Raw genomic sequence first — 20670 nt, 5'->3', positions numbered from 1 at the left:
TATTGGCAGCAATCTGCCTCATTTGAGAGACACTGGATTTTCTGAATTTTGCCAAGTGGGTGGACAGGAAGGTGATAGGAAAAAGAAATTGATGATATGGTCAGCAGCACTCTGCGAGTGGTGGATTCACTTGGATAAGAAAAGAAAACCTGTAGGGGATTGATAAAGACAGAGAGAGAAGATAGGACCGTGGTTCAGAAAGCTTGAAGAAAAGTTCATTTGCACTGAAGCCTAAGAATGCCAGAAAATTACAAAGCTGTGGTGAGAGAGCAAAATGTCTACATTCATATTTTAGAAGTGGAGGAGTCAGTGTCTATAATATGGATGTAAAATGGATGGCTGTGTATAAGTGAAAGAGAATGTCCTTAAAGATGGATCTGCAAGGAACCAAGAAGTCAACTTATTGTATGAGTCATCTTGGGTGGTTTGTGTCTTGCCTATAGGATAACGCTGGACTCAGAGGGAGAGAATGCAACCCTGAGCTGGAGACAGAGGCCTGAACAGATGAAGAGTGACACAGAGGTCCCGAGACGACACCAATAATTTGTTGCGTTACTTGAATTACATGGCAGCAAACATGTTATGTTAGGCAATATTCTACCCAAAGATTTTTGAATTTGCACATGTTCCATCTTTTTCTCTATTTTGTTGTGGTGGGTAAGAGGATAAAGACAGACGCATGTGATATTTTCTGACTGTCTTAAAGTAGTTGTCACATAATTAAGCGGTGCAATTTCAAGGGTCCTTGCACAACACACAAGAGTGTAAATAGCTCACTGCAACTTACTTAGAGTCTGCATGGAAAAATATTGACAGTACAATATCGTTCACCTGTGTTTATGCTTTCCCCGACTTGTGAAGTGACTATGAAATGATCCTTCTTTCATATCTGAACCACTGGAGTTAAAAAGTTATTAATATGACATTGAGGAAGAGAAAAAGTTTGAGGGTGTGCTGTAACACGCCATGGAGATTTTGTGTTTTGAGAACTGTATCTTACAATGCTGCCTCAATTATTATATGTGTAATTTATAGGGATTTTTGTTTTGTTTTTTTTTTTGGTGGGGGGCGGGGGTTGGGCAGAGGGTGAGGTGAAGTAAAGACCTTCATTTAAAAGATTGCTAAAGGAGAAATCCAAGGTTGGTGTGTTTTTCCTATTGATTACCTGTTCCTGGGCATACTGGCAAGGAGCCAAACTCGTGTTTCATTCCAGCAACTGTAGTCTTCTACTTGTGAGGGAGGGAGCAGCGTGCCCAAAAAGCAGGGCAGAATTTCCAGCAGGTGGTGATAGCAGGCGGCACATTATAATTATAGGAAAATCAGGTGCACCGAGGCAACCACATTCATGACTACAAGTGCTGGGCTTTCAGTAGACTACAGTGACGTGTAGTGATGTCTCTTTTCCTAGTAAAGGTTTTATGTGAACTGAAATATCTTCCTGTGTATCCATTCACCTATCACTGCCAAGAGAGGAAAAAGGATTGAGACATAAATCTCATCTTATTACCCAACTTAAAATTGTTCCCTCTGATTTTGTCTTGATGCCTGACTCTTGCCTTGTTCCCCCAGCATAATGAATTTCTTAACCTAGAGTCTCGATAAAAATCCTCCATAATTTATTTTTATCTTAGAAGTTGTCATAAAAATTCACTGACATGGCACAGCCCAAGGTGGTGTGGCATAAGCTACCTTGATTGGTTTGTATAGCTAGAGATCCATTCCTGCTCACAGATGGAAATATAGTGACTTTCCTTTTTGTTCCCATAAAAGAACATTTATCCATTCCACTCAGGGTTCAGAGTGGAAAAATTTGTGGAAATCCTTTCACATATAGGAGTTAGGACATAGTGCTGGATGAAAAATTACTCATATCTTGTTAGTATGGTTGTTTACTACATTTTGTACAAGTCTGATATTAACATTTAAACACCTAAGGAAATGATGTAGAAATGAGATTGTCACATGTGTATCTGCTAAGTTGGCACAGCTAGAATACTATTTTTAGAATAATAAGCTTAGTGGTTAAAGTGTCAGGCACTGAAGATTAAGTATTGGAAGGAAATTAATCAAGAGATAGGCATGGGGTTATGACGGAGAAATCTCAGGCTCTCATTAGTGGAGTCAATCAAGAATTTTCACGGCACGGTTTTTATCCCTGGCGTAATCTTGGGGTCCCTACTTGAAACTTCAGGGAATTCATCTACATTTGTTATATTTATATCCTTTCTTAATTAAAGGTCTCAAGCCTTGAAGGATACAAATTTAGAAAGCATCTTTGAGGTCCTCAACACCCATGGGATGTTTCTGCATTTCAGCTGGGTCTGTGTGCTTTCATTTTGGCACAACTCAGAATGTCAGGAGACCTGTTGAATAACTCTGACTGAGTTGGCTAAGTACCATGAAAAGAATTTAAAAAAGAAGAAGAAAGAAAAGAAAACCCCCAAACAAACAACAGTCAAGCTGACAATGTGCATTTTCCTTGGAGATGGCAAGACAGAAAAGTTTGAGGAAGAACTAAGGCTGAGAGAGCTGATGGATTTAGATGGAGAAAAGGGCTTCCCGTTTTGCTAGGCGTCTGAAGAAAGCTGTTTCTCCTGGACTCTCTTACTTTCAAAATGAAGTACCTAGCAAGTGCTTGGGAGTTTCATTTGGATTTCAAAGCCGATTAAACTTTTTTGGCCCTGAGAAAGAAATGGGTAATTGTGAAGAAACTGCAGAATAAAGCTGCTGAAGTTCCTTTGTCTGCCGTGTGTGGAAATGGATGGCTCTTTTATGAACAAGCGCTTCCTCTCAGAAGTCATTGATGGAGCCCAGAGTGTGAAAACTAAAAAGTGAAGAAAAGAAATAAATGTCTGTGACTTCGGGTCAGGGAGTGGGATCAGCGGAGAGCAGAGAAGTGAGGGTGCAGCGGGAGGTGTCCTGAAGGCAAGGGACTGTCAGGGCTTCACAGGCATCTGAGGGAAGCCTGCCTGCCGCCCCCCACCCCCCCAACCTGCTTCTAATGGCTCCCAGGGGAGACTTGACCTTGGTTCTCTTCCAGCTAAGCCATCCCATACAGCAGAAAACCATCTCCTCTGCTGTCAAAGAGGGAGACAGAGTAAGCTGAAAGACAGCTAGTCAGGCGAGCATCCCCAGGAAGCATAGCAGCTTCCCCCAGCCTGTTATCACAGTCTTGGATCACTTTTCTTACCTCCATTATCACCTCCTTATTTTATAACCATATCAGTCTCCTAATTGGTCTTCCTGTTCCCTTCCCCTTTAAGTCCCTTCTTCATCCTGCCACCAGAGACCTACTATATTTCTCAGTTGAAAATGCTACAATAGGCTCCTTTGCTTGCAGGATGAAGTGATCTCAGCAGTGCAAAAGTGAAGTGAAGTAGCTCAGTCGTGTCCCACTCTTTGTGACCCCATGGACTGTAGCGTATCAGGCTCCTCGGTCCATGGGATTTTCCAGGCAAGAGTGCTGGAGTGGATTGCCATTTCCTTCTCCAGGGGATCTTCCCGACCCAGGAATTGAACCCAGGTCTCCCGCATTGCAGGCAGACGCTTTACCGTCTGAGCCACCAGGGAAGCCCCGTAACTTGTCTTCCTCCTGATGGCTCCCCAACCTCATTTCTTATTTCTCACCTCACCCTCACTTTCTGCTCTATAACCTTGAGCACTTTAAAAGTCCATGAATCTCCCCATAGTACTCCCTTCCCCTCTCCCAGATGACTTCTATGCTTCCTTCAAACCAGGGTTCAATGGCTAGACACTGTCTCCAGGAAGCCTTTCCTAATCTCTTCACCTCTTCTCCCAAATGAAGTCCCTCACCTATGCTTCCATAAGAACTTAACTAGTATCATAACCAGATTACTGCTGAAGAACTAGTTTCCCCTCAATACAGGGATGACCTGAAGGACAGGCAGGGACTTTATCTTTATTGTTTGAGCACTCTTTTCTTTTGGCACAGAGCAGGAACCCTGTGAAACAGTAAATAAAAATGGATTCTTAAAGACAAACTTTTGGTTTATGACTGTCGTGGTTATTTTCCCAAGTCTGGTGTTATTTGCAATTCTTCCTTTTAGGCAGACACTCTTGATTCCCTCACTGAAAATTAATAGCTACTATTCCTAAAGCCTTCAGGCCAAGCTTGTTCTGTACTGTAATTTCTCAACTTTTCATAGCCAATTTCCCATTATTTGGAAATTCAAGGCAATGTGTCTTTAAGTTTTCTTCTGTCTCTAGAAAAGTAGCTATAATATACTATCGAAAGTTATCTGAAACGTAGAAATAAGCAAAAGAGAATGCTGGGTATTCTTTCATAACAGAGCTGAGCTTGACTTTTTATTTATTTGGCTATTTTTTAAAGTATGTATCAGCAGTGGTTAACTTGCTGATTTTTGCGTGATAGAGTTGTAAATGCTTTTTGTGTGATGAGACAGATAATCCCCAAAGTTGTGGGGTTTGGCTATGTTGGACATTAACCAGTTTTGTGTCTAACTCAGCAATCTGTTAAATTGCCTTCATAGATCTAGATACTTAAATGACCTTTGTACTAGTTTTAGCATCTTACTAGTTACTTCATTAGCAAGTTATATTAAACCTTTGGCATGTGTTCATTTATCTTTTTCTGAGGGTCATAATTTTATCCTTTTAAAAATTATTCATTAACAATGCAGAATAGAAAAAATTGTCTTTCTGGGTATGAACAATTTAATCCTGAGCCTACTATAAATGCCTGTTTTATAGTTAGCCACATTGAAGAACCTTAGTTTCTTTATCTGAAAAATAGGGGTGCTTGCTGCCAAGGACTGGGCAAATATTAAATATCATGTGAAAGAATTTTTTAAACTATAAAATGAAATATAAATTGTGCATTAATATTTGCTATAGAGCTACTGTATCCTGACATTTCTTTAATGTATGTTTAGCACAGTGAGATTATTCTAATAACATAGTGACAATCCCAGGAAACCAAATAAAATTAGAAGAATAAAAATGAGAAGAATAATTGAACACATTAATTTTCAATCACTGCTTCATTTTCTCATTTTTGCCTTTTTACAGACACAAGGGAACCAATGTCTATTCTCATCATCATAGAAATATAGAAGTTATTTAGATAAACTAATTACAATAAATAAACTTTTCACAGTTATTTGTTTTACGTATAAATGTCAATAAGACTGGACTTGATGTTTATTTACCTGAAGATTTTCTAAGAGCTCGTTTCTTATAGGAATCAACTTGATCTTTAGGACAACAGCTTTCAATTCTTCCTTGAGCCCTAGCAGGAGCTTAGGGAAGTGGAGCCATGTAGACAATTTTTTGTTTTGAAAGGTTATAGTAAGATTTTGTCTGAAGTAAGGGTTCTGAGACTATATAAAACGTTAACAAATTATTGACCTAAAGGGTTTATATTCAAATGGAGAGGTGCTGGGAGTACACTCATTTGTCACCTTGTGAAAAATGAGATGGGCCTATTTAATGTAATTTCATGCACAAATATTTTGTTCCTCTTTTTGAAAAAAATCTAAAATGCAGATTATATAGTGGATGCTGAAGGAGAGACCTTAAGCAGTTTTTGATATGAGATATAAATCAACAAAAAAATTAGAGACTTTAAGATTTTTGAACAGCAAGAATATATTTTAGAATGTGATTGATCATTTTAGTTTAAAAAAATCTATTACTTAGAATCTCAATTACATGAAAATATCTAACTTGTGCAGTAAATCCTTTTATTTTTTTCAATCTGTTTTCTCTCAGATTCAACATCTACCTCACAATGCTGATAAGTGGCTTAAATCAGTTTCTTTCTCTCTCTTTCCTGTATGTAGCACAAAGTAGGTGATCAATAAGGGTTTCCCAGGTGGCACTAGTGGTAAAGAACTGGCCTGCCAATGCAGGAGATGTAAGAGACATGGGTTCTATCCCTGGGTCAGAAAGATCCCCTGTAGGAGAGTGTGGCTACCCACTCCAGTATTCTAGCCTGGAGAAGCCCGTGCACAGAGAAGCCTGGAGGGCACAGTCCATAGGGTTGGACAGATTCAGACACTGACTGAAGGGACTTAGAACAGCACAGCATGTGGTCAATAAATACCATCACTCATGTTATTCTGACTCTCCCAAGAATGTGAAAAACCAAAGTTGCTGAGGCAACCAAGCCCCCAGGGGTCTTCTAACAATAAAGGGGAGATAATTATAATATTTTAATCTATGAGCAGATCAAATTTGAAGAAACGTAAGTCTATCACAAATAAAAACTTGGGTCCAGTTGCTATATCAACTAAATTTCTAACTCTAAAGATTTTCTTTCAAGGATGCAATATCTGAACAATAAATATATATTGATTGTTGTTAATATGCTAAGAATTGTGATAGATGTCAGGACTATGAAACAGAACTTATTGGCATGCTTTGAAGAGTCTTATAGGAATAGAGTCAGAAAGGTGAGCCTCTGTACTCCACTGTGCTAGTTCAGTTCAGTTCAGTTGCTCAGATGTGTCTGACTTTTTGCGACCCCATGAATCACAGTACACCAGGCTTCCCTGTCCATCACCAACTCCCTGAGTTCACTCAGACTCACATCCATTGAGTTGGTGATGCCATCCAGCCATCTCATTCTCTGTCGTCCCCTTCTCCTCTTGCCCCCAATCCCTCCCAGCACCAGAGTCTTTTCCAGTGAGTCAACTCTTTGCATGAGGTGGCTAAAGTACTGGAGTTTCAGCTTTAGCATCATTCCTTCCAAAGAACACCCAGGACTGATCTCCTTTAGAATGGACTGGTTGGATCTCCTTGCAGTCCAAGGGACTCTCAAGAGTCTTCTCCAACACCACAGTTCAAAAGCATCAATTCTTCGGCGCTCAGCTTTCTTCACAGTCCAACTCTCACATCCATGCATGACTACTGGAAAAACCATAGCTTTGACTAGACAGACCTTTGTTGGCAAAGTAATGTCTCTGCCTTTCAATATGCTATCTAGGTTGGTCATATCTTTCTTCCCAAGGAGTAAGTGACTTTTAATTTCATGGCTGCAATCACCATCTGCACTGTTTCCCCATCTATTTCCCATGAAGTGATGGGACCAGATGTCATGATCTTCGTTTTCTGAATGTTGAGCTTTAAGACAACTTTTTCACTCTCCTCTTTCACTCTCATCAAGAGGCTTTCCTCTTCACTTTCTGCCATAAGGGTGGTGTCATCTGCATATCTGAGGTTATTGATATTTCTCCCAGCAATCTTGATTCTAGCTTGTGTTTCTTCCAGCCCAGCGTTTCTCATGATGTACTCTGCATAGAAGTTAAATAAGCAGGGTGACAATATACAGCCTTGACGTACTCCTTTTCCTTTTCCTATTTGGAACCAGTCTGTTGTTCCATGTCCAGTTCTAACTGTGGCTTCCTGACCTGCATATAGGTTTCTCAAGTGGCAGGTCAGGTGGTCTGATATTCCCATCTCTTTCAGAATTTTCCACAGTTTATTGTGATTCACACAGTGAAAGGCTTTGGCATAGTCATTAAAGCAGAAATAGATGTCTGGAACTCTCTTGCTTTTTTGATGATCCAGCGGCTGTTGGCAATTTGATATTTGTTCCTCTTCCTTTTCTAAAACCAGCTTGAACATTTGGAAGTTCATGGTTCACATACTGCTGAAGCCTGGCTTGGAGAATTTTGAGCATTACTTTACTAGCATGTGAGATGAGTGCAATTGTATGATAGTCTGAGCATTCTTTGGCATTGCCTTTCTTTGGGATTGGGATGAAAACTGACCTTTTCCAGTCCTGTGGCCACTGCTGAGTTTTCCAAATTTGCTGGCATATTGAGTGCACCACTTTCACAGCATCATCTTTCAGGATTTGAAATAGCTCAACTGGAATTCCATCACCTACACAAGCTTTGTTCGTAGTGATGCTTTCTAAGGCCCACTTGACTTCACATTCCAGGATGTCTGGCTCTAGGTGAGCAATCATATCATCGTGATTACCTGGGTCATGAAGATCTTTTTTGTACAGTTCTTCTGTATATTATTGCCACCTCTTCATAATATCTTCTGCTTCTGTTAAGTACCATCTATAACAGAGAAATAAATCCTGTCTCCTGGGAGTTCAGGGAGTAAGGATCTTACCTAGATATGGGGTGGAATGCAATTTAAGTGGCACAGTGTGAATGACATAGAAATAGCCCTTAAAGTCTGCTTTTAATTATTCCTTAGAAAACTCTTCTTGTACCATTTCTGTGTACAGAACAGTATATCTTTCTGCTGCACTAACTGTTTATTGAACATATGAAAAGATCCTCAGTGGAGAGAAGGATTTGGCAAAATATTAGGCTCTTCAGGTCATGAAGATGGGGTTTTGAACCATTATTTGGGAATATGAAATGCATTTGGGGATAATACAATCTTTGAAGACTAGAGAACATGGGGGAAAAAAAAAACAACAGGACCCTGTAAAGAGGTTTAAAGCTGTTTTTAATTATCTTCTTATTTAAAACAAAAAACAATTGTTATTTCTGTTACTACTGAAATAGTAGTAATTTTCCCAGATCCTGAAAAATGGGGGCCTTCAGAGAGAAGGCCAGACTGATTTCATTTTCTCCCTCTATGTTGGTAACTCTGCAGTCATGATATTAGATCATCTTTTTGAAATCCAGTTAGTGAATATTTAAGGCTCTGATCTTCTCCTAGTAATCCTAAAAACAGGACTGTTCTATATAGCAAAGATTTAACATGGATTTTATAGCTGGAGAGACTGACAGAAATGTCAGTTTATCCAAGACAACAAGAGAAGCTTCCTTCTTTCCCAGCTGGGATCTGCCACGACTAAAGCTACCTGCTGTCCATATTTAACTTTCTAGAAGCCCTGAATTAGGGCATGTGGCCAGATGATTCCAGACCATGAGATAATAGCCTAGTTTTGTTTCCTGAGACTTTCTGGTTGATTTATATTAAAGATAGAAGTGGAAACCTCCCACCCACAGCAGTTTTTTTTTTTTTTTTATTTGAATGCTAAGTATTTTCAGCTTCACAGGAGTGCCTGAGCTTTAACTGATGGTCCTCTATTTCACCTGGTTAAAAAAAAATAGTCAAGGAAGTTATATCATTGAAGCATTATTTGCTTCATTTTAATTTTGCAAGCGAGTCTCAAGTTTCAATAGAGTATTTACTCTCCACGTGTGAATAGGAAATACAAGTCATTTAGAAAACCCTTTAAACCCAAATTAGAGAGGATATTTTCAGCAGTTAAAAGGAAGTCATCCTGTTAGTAATTCAAGTCATCAGGATGACTGGCAGGAAAAACAAGAAAACTTACTATCAATAACAGACTATATTTTCTTTACCAAAGTTGTGAGTTTTAAAAATTGTCAGAAGTCACACAATATTCTGATGTTAAAAGTTTATGAATGTGTTAGCGGATACTCCCACTGATGTATACATAGAAAGACTATGAAAGTAAGAAGGAGATTGCCAAGTGAATGAGGAGAAGCCAGCTTTCTTCTCAGTTGTGTCTGACTCTCTGCGACCCCATGGGCTGTAGCCCACCAGGTTCCTCTGTCTATGGAATTCTCCAGGCAAGAATACTGGAGTGGGTAGCCATTGCCTTCTCCAGGACATCTTTCCGACCTAGGAATTGAAACTGGGTCTCTCACATTGCAGGCAGATTCTTTACTGAGTCACTGGGGAAGAATATCATTACTTTAGATATTCATAACACAGGATAGCATGTCCAGAGTGTCTGTGAGAATCGACAAGCGTATTCCACACTGACACACATCTGTTGAACTCACACACCAAAAAAATTTATCCAGTTACTTCCATTTTTATCTTCTTTAAAAAATGTAATTCCCAGCAAGGATTTGGTGATATATGTCTTAAGAAACAAGGGCAAATCCATCAAATCTTATTTCTAGTTGCAAACTAGTAAACACTATTTCCAATCAATTAACACTGGAATGATTTGATTCAGACATGCAAGTTGAGTAAAAAATTGAATAAGGCAAAGTCTCCATAGAGTTATATTTTTTTACTCTCTTATAAAGTCTAAAGGGACAGAAAACTCATAACTCTGCTTTTAAGATAGGGAAAAATGCTGATAACAAGAGAAGTCTGAAAGAGCTAATGTAATAAAAGGGGAAAGATACCAAGACACTCCTTTAACAAAGGAATTGGAAAATATTCCAAAAAAGATAAATGAAGAAAATGAATAGGAAAACATTTTTGTTTCTCTCATGAGTGGTCTCTTTTGTTTCTGAATCATATTGCTTGAGAGGCAGGTAACCCCTTCTTACCTTTGGGTTTAGCAAACCTTTTTAATATCATGAACACATTTTGGACTATGTGGGGCCTGGAAGGGTGATTAAGAGTTGATTTCAACAAAAGAAAATGCAGAATATTTTTGGTATAAATTCCATACTATTTATAAATTACAGAAGATAATTAGTGTATAAATTTGACGTTTTCTAGCTATCATTTCTGTGGTACCCACTCTGAAGCCTGAATAAAAACCCATCTTTGGGTGGAGGTAAAGTTTGGGGAGGAGAGACCAAGGGAGCCAAGTAGTGATGGGGTCACAGAGCACCTATGTGCATGAATTTGGGTGTCTGACATACCAGATTCTGGATCTCCAAACTGCCACTCACCAGCTGTGGGATCTCAGCTGGCTTGTTTAACCTCTTAAGCCATACCATCTACACCTTTCAGTGGGAGAAGTAATAGCTCTTATTTCAAAAAGTTGTTGAAGGTTCATTAATATAGTGCTTGAAATGCCCTTAGCATAATGGCTTGTAATCTCTCAACAAGTGGAAGATTAGTATCCCCTGTATTTACTATGATTCTGACCACAGCACAGGGAAATGCTGAAATGGAATCTGATTCTTGTTATCCCCTTAGCTGCACATCGGAGGTAAAATGCTTGTAAATATTTGCCCGAAATATCTGGAATCACAAGCTAAAGTTTGAGATCTGTGGTGTCTGTGAATACATGAGAGAGCAGGCAAGAACAATTCATGAAGTGTTGAAAATTTACTTTGCTAAACTAAGGCTCTTACAACTCCTTTGCTAATGCCAGCTCTGTACTTTAGGCTGTTTGCTGAAATAATTACCTGTCTTTGAAATGTGCAGGCCTTCCACATCTTCCTGGCAGAGTATATCTTTTTCCTAGCTGTCCTTAACTCTCTTCGCAGGTGAAGTTGTGTCATTGAGATGATTTATTGGAAAGATAGAAGCCAACAGACTCAAGCCCTGCCTAGGTCAGGTTCTGCCACTTTCTAGATGGACTGTCTATTGGAGCATCAATTTCTCCAATGTAAAGTGAGCATATGAACTTCTTCTTGCTCAGGTTGTCTGAGGATACAATGTTATAATGTATGTAAAGTATATGGCACAGAGTAAGTGCTCAGCAAATATCAGTTCCCTGCCTGTTCTCCTCCATCAAGAGATGAAACAACAGTAAAACCCCCACAAACACAGGTCAAGGGATTCCCAGGGATTCAGATTCCCAGGGATTCATGTCTTTTTATGGGCTGTCCATACAAGTGACTTAGAGGGAGAACATCGCCTCTGCAGGTCATTCCTACTTTCTCTCAAAAAATTCATAAATCTTATTGAGCTTATGGATGAATACTGTTTTGTTTTGTTTTTTTTTTTGATAGCAAGACTCTGGTTCTAAGGATGAAAGGTGCTTAAAACTCAGTAAAGAAATAAAAGCAAATTGGTTTTGAGAATCTCTATTCTACAATGATTGAATTGGAGTAAGAACCAGATTATTTTATTAAATGCTACTTCTAGAAGGATGGGAAAATATAAATCCTAAAAGCAATTTATAGTTTTCATGGTGCTGACCATTTTCTTGGTTCTTTTTAGTTTACTTCAGAGTGACAGTGAAAAAATTTTGCAGGATCAACAGTGTTACTCCATTTACAGTTGACAGGTTAGATGTTTTTAAGTGTATTTGAAGGAATTCCTGATCTACTTCAAAATTAGTTTTTCCAGTAAATTCAACCATCAGTGATTATCTTTGCCATAAATATTTCTTCAGATGATTCCTGAAAGATAACATATGTATAACTGGACTTAATTTACTTGAGTGACTCATCTATTTTTTCTTTTTAGAATTATAGCAACTAAAGCAAGCAAAAATGTAACAATTCAAAAATTAGGTGGACTTTTTATGTTTTATTTGTGTTTGTATTTGTAAGGATGTGGGTTATGTTATATTATTCCTCTTATTTGTTTTTCTTCAGTTTGGAGTTTTGTAACTGATGCCAAATCTTGACAAGCTGTAATTCACAATCAAATAAATGCTTTATTTTATGTGTGCATATATCTGTAAGAACAAAAATATGTCCATGATTAACAGAGATGTGTTCTAATATTTCATATTCTTTTTAAGAGCTTTGTTTATTATTGGGTTCTTTTTGAGGGTTTTAACTTTAATACATTTGAATGTAAAAATTTACCAAAGAGAGATTTGGGCTAAACATGTAGAACTCAAGTATCTAGTTCCTGCTTTTATATGCTGTGAACATCAAACAGCCCCAGCCAAGGATAACAGGGAAGCAAAGATTCTTTTTGAAAGTAATCTTAGTGAGTAATTGGCCAAGTTGTATATAGGAATACAGAATTTAATTGAAAACAGAGAAAAAGTGACCATTAATGAAGGCTTGGTATGTGTCAGGCAATATAGTATTCAGTGTTTTCTCATATTTTAACTCCGTTAAATTCTCTTGCGAATTTCAGTTGCACCATATTTGACATCTTCAGTGTCAGCACATATGTGCATGGGGAGTGTGCTCAGTTGTGGGTCTTTGTGACCCCATGGACTGCAGTCCACCAAGCTCCTCTGGGGGATTCTCCAGTCAAGAATACTGGAGAGTGTTGCCATTTCCTCCTCCAGGGGATCTTCCCAACCCAGGGATCGAACCAGTGTCTCCCATGTCTCCTACACTGGCAGAACAGATCAGTCCTCCAAGGTCACAGAGTTAGTATAAGTGATGAACCTGTGATATCAATCCAGTTCTGTGTGACTTCACAGTTCATATTCTTTCCATTCAAATCATTTGTGGAAGAGAAAGAAGCTTATTTAAGTTTTTTTTTCTTTTTTTTAATGCTGTTGCAATCTATAACACAGTTTTGGCGAACTTGCACACCATTAACATATTTTTATGCATGTTTTTCTACATATGTGTGTGGTCACTGATTTATTATTTCAAAAAATATTTATGAGTATTTACTATATCTCAAGAACTGTTTCACAATCTGGGTTTAAGTGAGCAACACAGACAAAAATCCCTGATATGTAAACATGCTATATAGAATTTCACCCTTAGTTCCCCCCATTTTTACAGTTAAAAAGTCTGAATGGTAAAAAAGCTAAATAATTTTCCTCAGGTCTCATTAAAGAATCATGAATCCTTAAAATCCAGTCAACTGAAAATTGCATCTATTGCTTCTATGTCATTTTACCCACTGTACATCTAAAATTGCAGTGTATAATGCAAGTTATATTTTCACTTTTATTAGTTTTACTAGTACAGTTATCTTTGAAAAAAACTGTGTATATGTGAAGATAAAAAGAATTATGAATAATTCCCCCTCCCCTATTCTTTAAAGTTTTATTGAACAGTAGAAAAGTATAAGGATGAATCATGTCATGGAGTTCAGTTTCTTCCTAGTGCAGAACTGATTCCTTGAAAATCCTTCCTAATGTGTTATCCACTCTGAGTTTAGGCTTTTATCAATTCCCTTTGAAGATTGTATCTCACATAGTAGATTGGTACATGCCAAACCGTTCTGAAACCCAAAGTAAGCTCATTTATTGCTGTCACTAGTGAGATCTGGCTGCCCAAGCCCAGCTCCCTCCTTTTTTCATTAATATCCTCAATGGCTCATAATTTCTGACCTTGTCTTTGAACATTCTATTAGTTGCCTATCTGTACAGATTAAGTCCCTTCTCCCTTGATAAATCTATGTGACTTGTATGGAATTCTGAATCCTCTCCAAATAATTGTAAAATATATCATAGTGAAAATTATTTCACATTTTGGAGGTAAAATCAGCACTTGGGTTTCTTTGCATAAGTAGAAATTTGATATAGAAGATATAGCTTAACTAATCATTATAGTCATTTACCTAACATAGTTGCTCACAGCTTTTTTAAAAGATACAATTTTAAAAAGTTGTGTTCAAGCCTGGTTAACTGAAATACTTTCTATTGCTAGTATAATGATGGAATAAAATTATTTTTATATTCCTTTTGGAAAGGTCAGCAGTGAATTTTCTAGTTAACAATTGCATACTAAAAGTCACCAATAGTGCCTTATTCTACTTCAAATAGAACTCAAACTCCCTACTATGAACTATGAGGTCCAGCTTCATCTAGCCTGCCAACTTCATCTCTTCTCCCAGCAATTTTGGCTGCCTTGGATTTGAATACACAACCAGTTTCTTCTGTTCTCGGTTTATCTACTATCTGTCTTAGCTCATTTTACGTTTTTTACCTTCTTCACTTCTTACCTATCTCCACTTATTATCATTAATATCCTTTTAAGTTTTACCCACTAAATTGTAAAGTAAATGATATAAGAGCAAGAATCATCTACTGCCTTCCATGTACTTTTTCTTTTTACACTACTGTATTATATACTGCTTACCTGGCTTGGTATGTATTCTAATAGGATGTCATCTATTATTTGATGAATGCGTAAACATATAAGTACAGATATAAGCTTGAAGAAGAAGAAAATAATTATTTTGATAAAAATCTGTGCTAGATATAATTAAATTCTGACAGTTGATTATTCAAACAGTTGATTATGGATTAAAATCATCATAAAATGTTGCTGTTGAAAGTGTTAGTCACTCAGTTGTTTCCAACTCTTTGTGACCCCATGACTGTACCCCTTGAGGCTTCTTTGTCCATGGAATTCTCCAGGCAAGAACATTGGAGTGGTAGCCATTTCCTTCTCCAGGGAATCTTTCTTATGAAGGGATCGAATCCAGGTCTTCTCATTGCAGGCAGATTTTTAACAGTCTGAGCCACCAGGGAAGCCAAGAGAAGAAATGGTAAATATTATCTAGTTGCTGTTGTTATCTAGAAAGCTGAGCACTGAAGAATTGATGCTTTTGAACTGTTTCAGAAGTTTCAGAGTCGCCAAGAGTCGGACATGACTGAGTGACTGAACTGAACTGAGGTGCTGTTGAGAAGAAATGATAACATTTTCTAGTTCAATGCCTTATTTTCTAGATGAGGAACCTGAGATCCAGAGAGTGTAAACGATCAGTTAAAAGTTGCACAACTGATGACCAGCAAATGTCAGACTGAAGCTCTTATTTCCTGGGCCTCTTGATGCCCATTTGTCTTCAGTTCAGTTCAGTTCAGTTCAGTCATTCTGTCGTGTCTGACTCTTTGCGACCCTATAAATCACAGCGTGCAAGGCCTCCCTGCCCACCACCAGCTCCTGGAGTTCACTCAGACTCATGTGCATCGAGTTGGTGATGCCATCCAGCCATCTCATCCTCTGTCGTCCCCTTCTCCTCCTGCCCCCAATCCCTCCAAGCATCAGAGTCTTTTCCAGTGAGTCAACTCTTCACATGAGGTGGCCAAAGTACTGGAGTTTCAGCTTTAGCATCATTCCTTCCAAAGAAAACCCAGGACTGATCTCCTTTAAAATGGACTGGTTGTATCTCCTTGCAGTCTAAGGAACTCTCAAGAGTCTTCTCCAACACCACAGTTCAAAAGCATCAATTTAGTATGTCTTACTATACTTGTTTTGATTCCTTAATATTTTTGTTGTCTTCTACTTGTATGAAAAGAACTATTAATGGAATTAACAAAAATCATGGTCCCTGTCCTTCACCCACCCCCAGTTTTTCTTGCTCTGCTTCATACACATATAAAAATATGACAATATTGGTATCATTTTAGCCCATTTTTATTAGAAACTATTTGTTGACAACATATATTTTTCATAATAGGGATCTGGCTGTATTTTTGAAATTTTTGACTTTGATGCTGAAAGAGCTCTGGATATTTACATATTATCCCTAGACTTCTCTCTCTATGCCTCACACTCTCACCTCTCTTAGCCTTGCTGTAGCTCCATTCATCAAACTGAAGAAGGAAATGAACCAGAAAGAGGGCCAGCAAAGGTTTGTGCATCTTTGAATTAAATGAAGCATTGCAGTGAATTGTATAGCAAGTAAAAGAGGTGGCAGTGGTGTGGGCTGTGTAATGTCTGGAAATTGCTTGTAAGGGATATGTAACATTTAGTGTTGTAGACAACTTATGACACCATTTAAAGTTTAAAACCACTTTAAATGGGGAGAGTAACTTGTAAAAATAAATAAAGTAATTAGATTTATTCTGTAAGGTAAAGAGAGAAGAGAGGGTTAAGAGGGATTTGGAGAATGAGTTGGGGGTTTTAACCTTAAAGATATAGTACCCTATCCCATTTGTTGATTTAAAAGTCATATTTAAAATATATATAATATTAAAAAGTCTGGAGATGTTGTAATGGTTATTAAGGTAACTTTTAATAAGGTACATTCTAGTTTTATGTGATCACCAGTTAGGGAAATAACCCTTGCTGAACCATTAGGACACGGACTAATAAAACACAAAGCTTCTTATTGGAGGTAGCAATATTGTAAGGCTTGATGAGAATGAAAAGAGTCTAAATTAAGCAATAACAATTGGGAAGCAGGACATTTCCTGGGGATTAATGACAGGCTGGGTGGAGTTGATGGACCATGGCTATTCTGTGGGCCATTAACCTCAGTTGATTGTTAATTCCCAAGAAATACCTGATGGTGAGGTCATTACTATACTTATCACCTTAAAGAGGGAGAAGTGGTAGAATCCAGATGGTGAAGTTAAAAGAATAGCAAATATTTCATATAAAGCACGGTGCCTTTATAGACCAAAGGACTGTAAGATTCCTTGAGTCATTTCTCAGTTCATGAAGGAAGAAAAAGTGTCATTCTTTTGTGAGGATTCCATGAAAGAGGGAGACAAGAATGCATGTTACTAGGTTAGGCAAAAATAATCATGGTTTCGAACCCTGAATTTTAAATTATTATAACTAGGCTCAAGCACATCTTTGTTAATCAAAATAGGAACCATTACAATCAATACATTTTTTGTGAATGAGAAATAAGTTTTATTCCTTTAGCATTAAAATGCATGCTTTAGGATTTGATGAAATCTTGGAAAGCATTTTCTGCCTTCTACTGGTTGTGGAAACGTTTTCCCTGCAAAAAGTTGTCGAGAAGCTTGAAGAAGTTGTAATTGGTTGGTTAGAGCTCAGGTAAATATGGCGATGAGGCAAAACGTCATAGCCCAAATCGTTTAACTTTTGAAGCATTGTTGTTCAGTGTGTAATCAGGTGTTGTGGAGGAGAACCAAGCTCTTTCTGTTCACCAATGCCAGTTATAGGTGTTGCAGTTTTCAGTGCATCCCATTGATTTGCTGAGCACACTTCTCAGATGAAATGGTTTTGTCCGGATTCAGAAAGATGTAGTGGATCAGACCAGCAGCAGACCACCAAACAGTGACCATGACCCTTTGTTTGGGTGCCAGTTTGGCTTTGGGAATTGCTTTGGAACTTCTCTGTGTAAACACTGAGCTGGTGGTTGTTGGTTGTCGTATAAAATCCACTTTTCATTGCACATCACAATCCAATTGAGAACTTGTTTGTTGTTATGTAGAATAACAGAAGACAAACACTTCAAAAAGATAGTTATTTGTTGATTTGCAGTCAGCTCATAAGACACCCACTTATCAAGTTTTTTCACCTTTCCAGTTTGCTTCAAATGCCAAATGACTGCAAAATGTCCGACGTTGAGTTCTTAAGCTACAAAATGGTCGACGTTGAGTTCTTGGGCAACTTCTTGTGTAGTTGTAAGAGGATTTGCTTCGATAATCCTCTGTTGGTTGTTGTTAACTTCGGATGGCCAGGAAATGCACTCCTCTTCTTCAAGGCTCTCATCTCCTTTGCAAAATTTCTTGAACCACCCCTGCACTCTTTGTTCATTAGTAGTTTCTGGACCAAGTACATTGTTGAAATTATGAGTTGACTTTGTTGCTTTTTGTCCCATTTTGAACAGAAAAAAAATTGCTCAAAATTGCTTTTTGTCTAACATCATTTTCATAGTCTAAAATAGGTATAAAATAAAGAGCAAATAATAATTCATTAACAAAAAATATAAATCAAGAAATGTGCATTAAAATGATGTATAATATAACCATGTTTATTTAAGAATGTATTCCAATATCAAACTTCAAATTTCAACAATGCAAAACTGAAATTACTTCTGCACCAGTCTTAATACACATGGTAAAGGATGTGTGTTTTTTCCAAAATAGCCTGTTGTAAAATGACTGGCGGAACATTGAGAAATTTTCTAGTAACACAAGATTTCCCATGATGGCAGAGTTAGGTAGTGTTTGGGGTTTGATATTCCTCTTGCCTACTTTGAATGGATTTTATTTGACTCTAGTATGATGAGGGTAATAAATGGAACTAGGTGAGAACTGAAAGACCTGAATTCACAGAAAGTGTGGTGTTGGGTACTTACAGTCTTTAGATATCAGTTTCTTTATCTGTAAAAATGAAGGGATTGTTCTAGATATCTTTAAAAACCAGTCCAGCTCTGAAAATTCTCTGACTTGTATTTAAGAAGCCCAAGATCTTCCTGGAATAAGGCCTACAGAACTCTGAAATAATGAGATAAACCACTGGGAAAGGAAATCATGAACTTCTCTTAGGGGAACAAGCAGTTTATGGGTGGAAGTGAAGCTTCCTAATTCAAATTATTAATAGTATTTATTTATTTTTTGAGATTGACTCATTCCAGGTTGCAAGCTTTTAACACAGCAAAAAATTATTTAGATGGAAGCTCCCTACTGTTTTAATTGAAAGCTGATTTTGAAAAAAAAAAAATTCCTACAGATAGCTGGTTTCTTGTTCTCTCTCCTGTTGTACAATCCAGTAGTGCCAGAGGGCAGCTTTACTGGTGTGATTTTTCAAAGCCAAGACTTCTTTACATAATGGAATTTGAATTGGGAGATTAAATCCAGACACAGGGTGTGAAATAAGCGGACATAGGTTGCCATGTTGACTCACTGCCTTGACCTTAAAATTCTTCTCATGTCCATTTTCTCATCCTCTAGAACTTTCTGACACATTCATTAATCCAATCATCTGTCCTTCTGACAATTATTAAGTACTTTCTATGTGCCAGGCACTGTGCTATGTGTTGAGAAATTAAGGGTAACTAAGACATAGCTCCTGACCTCTAAGGAATCACAAAGTCATAAAGACTGACATGGTTAAAAGAAAGACAGTATGTGGCTGTTATAAGAGAATTAAATGCACAAGAGACAGTGGTCTGTTCTTTCCAGAGAAGTCATGGAGCCTAGGCAAGGCATCATAGAAAATCTTGATTTGAGTCCTAAAGGAAGAATGGGGACGTAGTGACTCTGGTAGGGATGGTTTTCCCCACAAAACAAAAGGGGAGTACACGCAGAAGCAGCAAATAATTCAATATGACTGGGACAGAGGGGAAGGTGTTGAGATGAGACTAAAGGAGGTAACAAGGTCCGTGTCATGAAAGATTTTTGCATACAATGATAATGGGTTTGGACTTTATCCTTTGGAGTGTGGGTAGGGTGGTTAAATATATGTGACATATAGTGTCCGACTTCGCAACCCCATGGATTATACAGTCCATGGAATTCTCCAGGCCAGAATACTGGAGTGGGCAGCCTTTCTCTTCTCCAGGGGATCTTCCCAACCCAGGGATTGAACCTAGGTCCCCTGCATTGCAGGCAGATTCTTTACCAGCTGAGCCACCAGGGAAGCCCAAGAACACTGGAGTGGGTAGCCTATCCCTTCTCCAGTGGATCTTCCCAACTCAGGAATCCAACTGGGGTCTCCTGCATTGCAGTTACAGTAGGAAACACTAGAAGAAGAAGAGGTTAGTCTAACCTGGGCAGCAGTGCATATAGAAGAAAGAAGGGAATATATATGAAAATATTTAAGAAATGGAAAATAAAGATGAAATCATTGCTTGAGTATATAAGGGTGAGGGAGATGGAGGCATCCAGGACCACCCTGGTTTGGGTTAATAGTTAGTGTCATTACAAAACACAGAGAATAAAGGAGAAGGAATTGAAGGTTGGAATGATGCTACAGGTGGAACGTTTGTGTTCCCCCAAATTCGTATGTTGAACTATAATCCCTGATTGATGATATTTGGAGATGGGGCATTTGGCAGTCATGAAGGTAGAGTGCTCATGAATGGGCTTAGTGCCTTTACAAAAGAGACCCAGAGAGCTTCCTCTCCCCATTGGCCACATGAAGACACAGAGAGTAGATGACTGTCTTAGGAAATACGATGTAGGCTCTCACCAGACACCATATCTGCCAGTCTTGATTTTAGCATTCCTAGGCTCCGTGACTGTGAGAAGTAAATGTTCATTGTTTAAGCCACCCTATCTCTGTTTTGACAATTAGGTGGCTACTGGTCCATTAGCAAGAAAATTGATATGGAATAACAGCAGGACAAGCAAATTGCTCAGTCCACACTGTTGATTAAAAACAAAAAATTTAAACTTAATCTTTCTGACTTCAGATGCAGTGCTTTTTCTACCTTACTGATTTTCCCCTAATTTATCCTTGTCACCTG

The 20670-nt window shown here is 38.1% G+C and overlaps 1 pseudogene; it reads right to left on the bottom strand.

Annotated features, from left to right (window-relative positions):
* Positions 1 to 17084: 17084 nt before the first annotated feature.
* Positions 17085 to 20670, bottom strand: part of LOC128053143 (histone-lysine N-methyltransferase SETMAR-like) — a 34749-nt pseudogene continuing 31163 nt past the window's right edge.

The sequence above is a fragment of the Budorcas taxicolor genome, chromosome 9, assembly GCF_023091745.1.
Source record: "Budorcas taxicolor isolate Tak-1 chromosome 9, Takin1.1, whole genome shotgun sequence".
NCBI lineage: Eukaryota > Metazoa > Chordata > Mammalia > Artiodactyla > Bovidae > Budorcas > Budorcas taxicolor.
The sequence above is the reverse complement of the archived record's forward strand: the minus strand, read 5'-3'. Positions and strand labels throughout refer to the sequence as shown.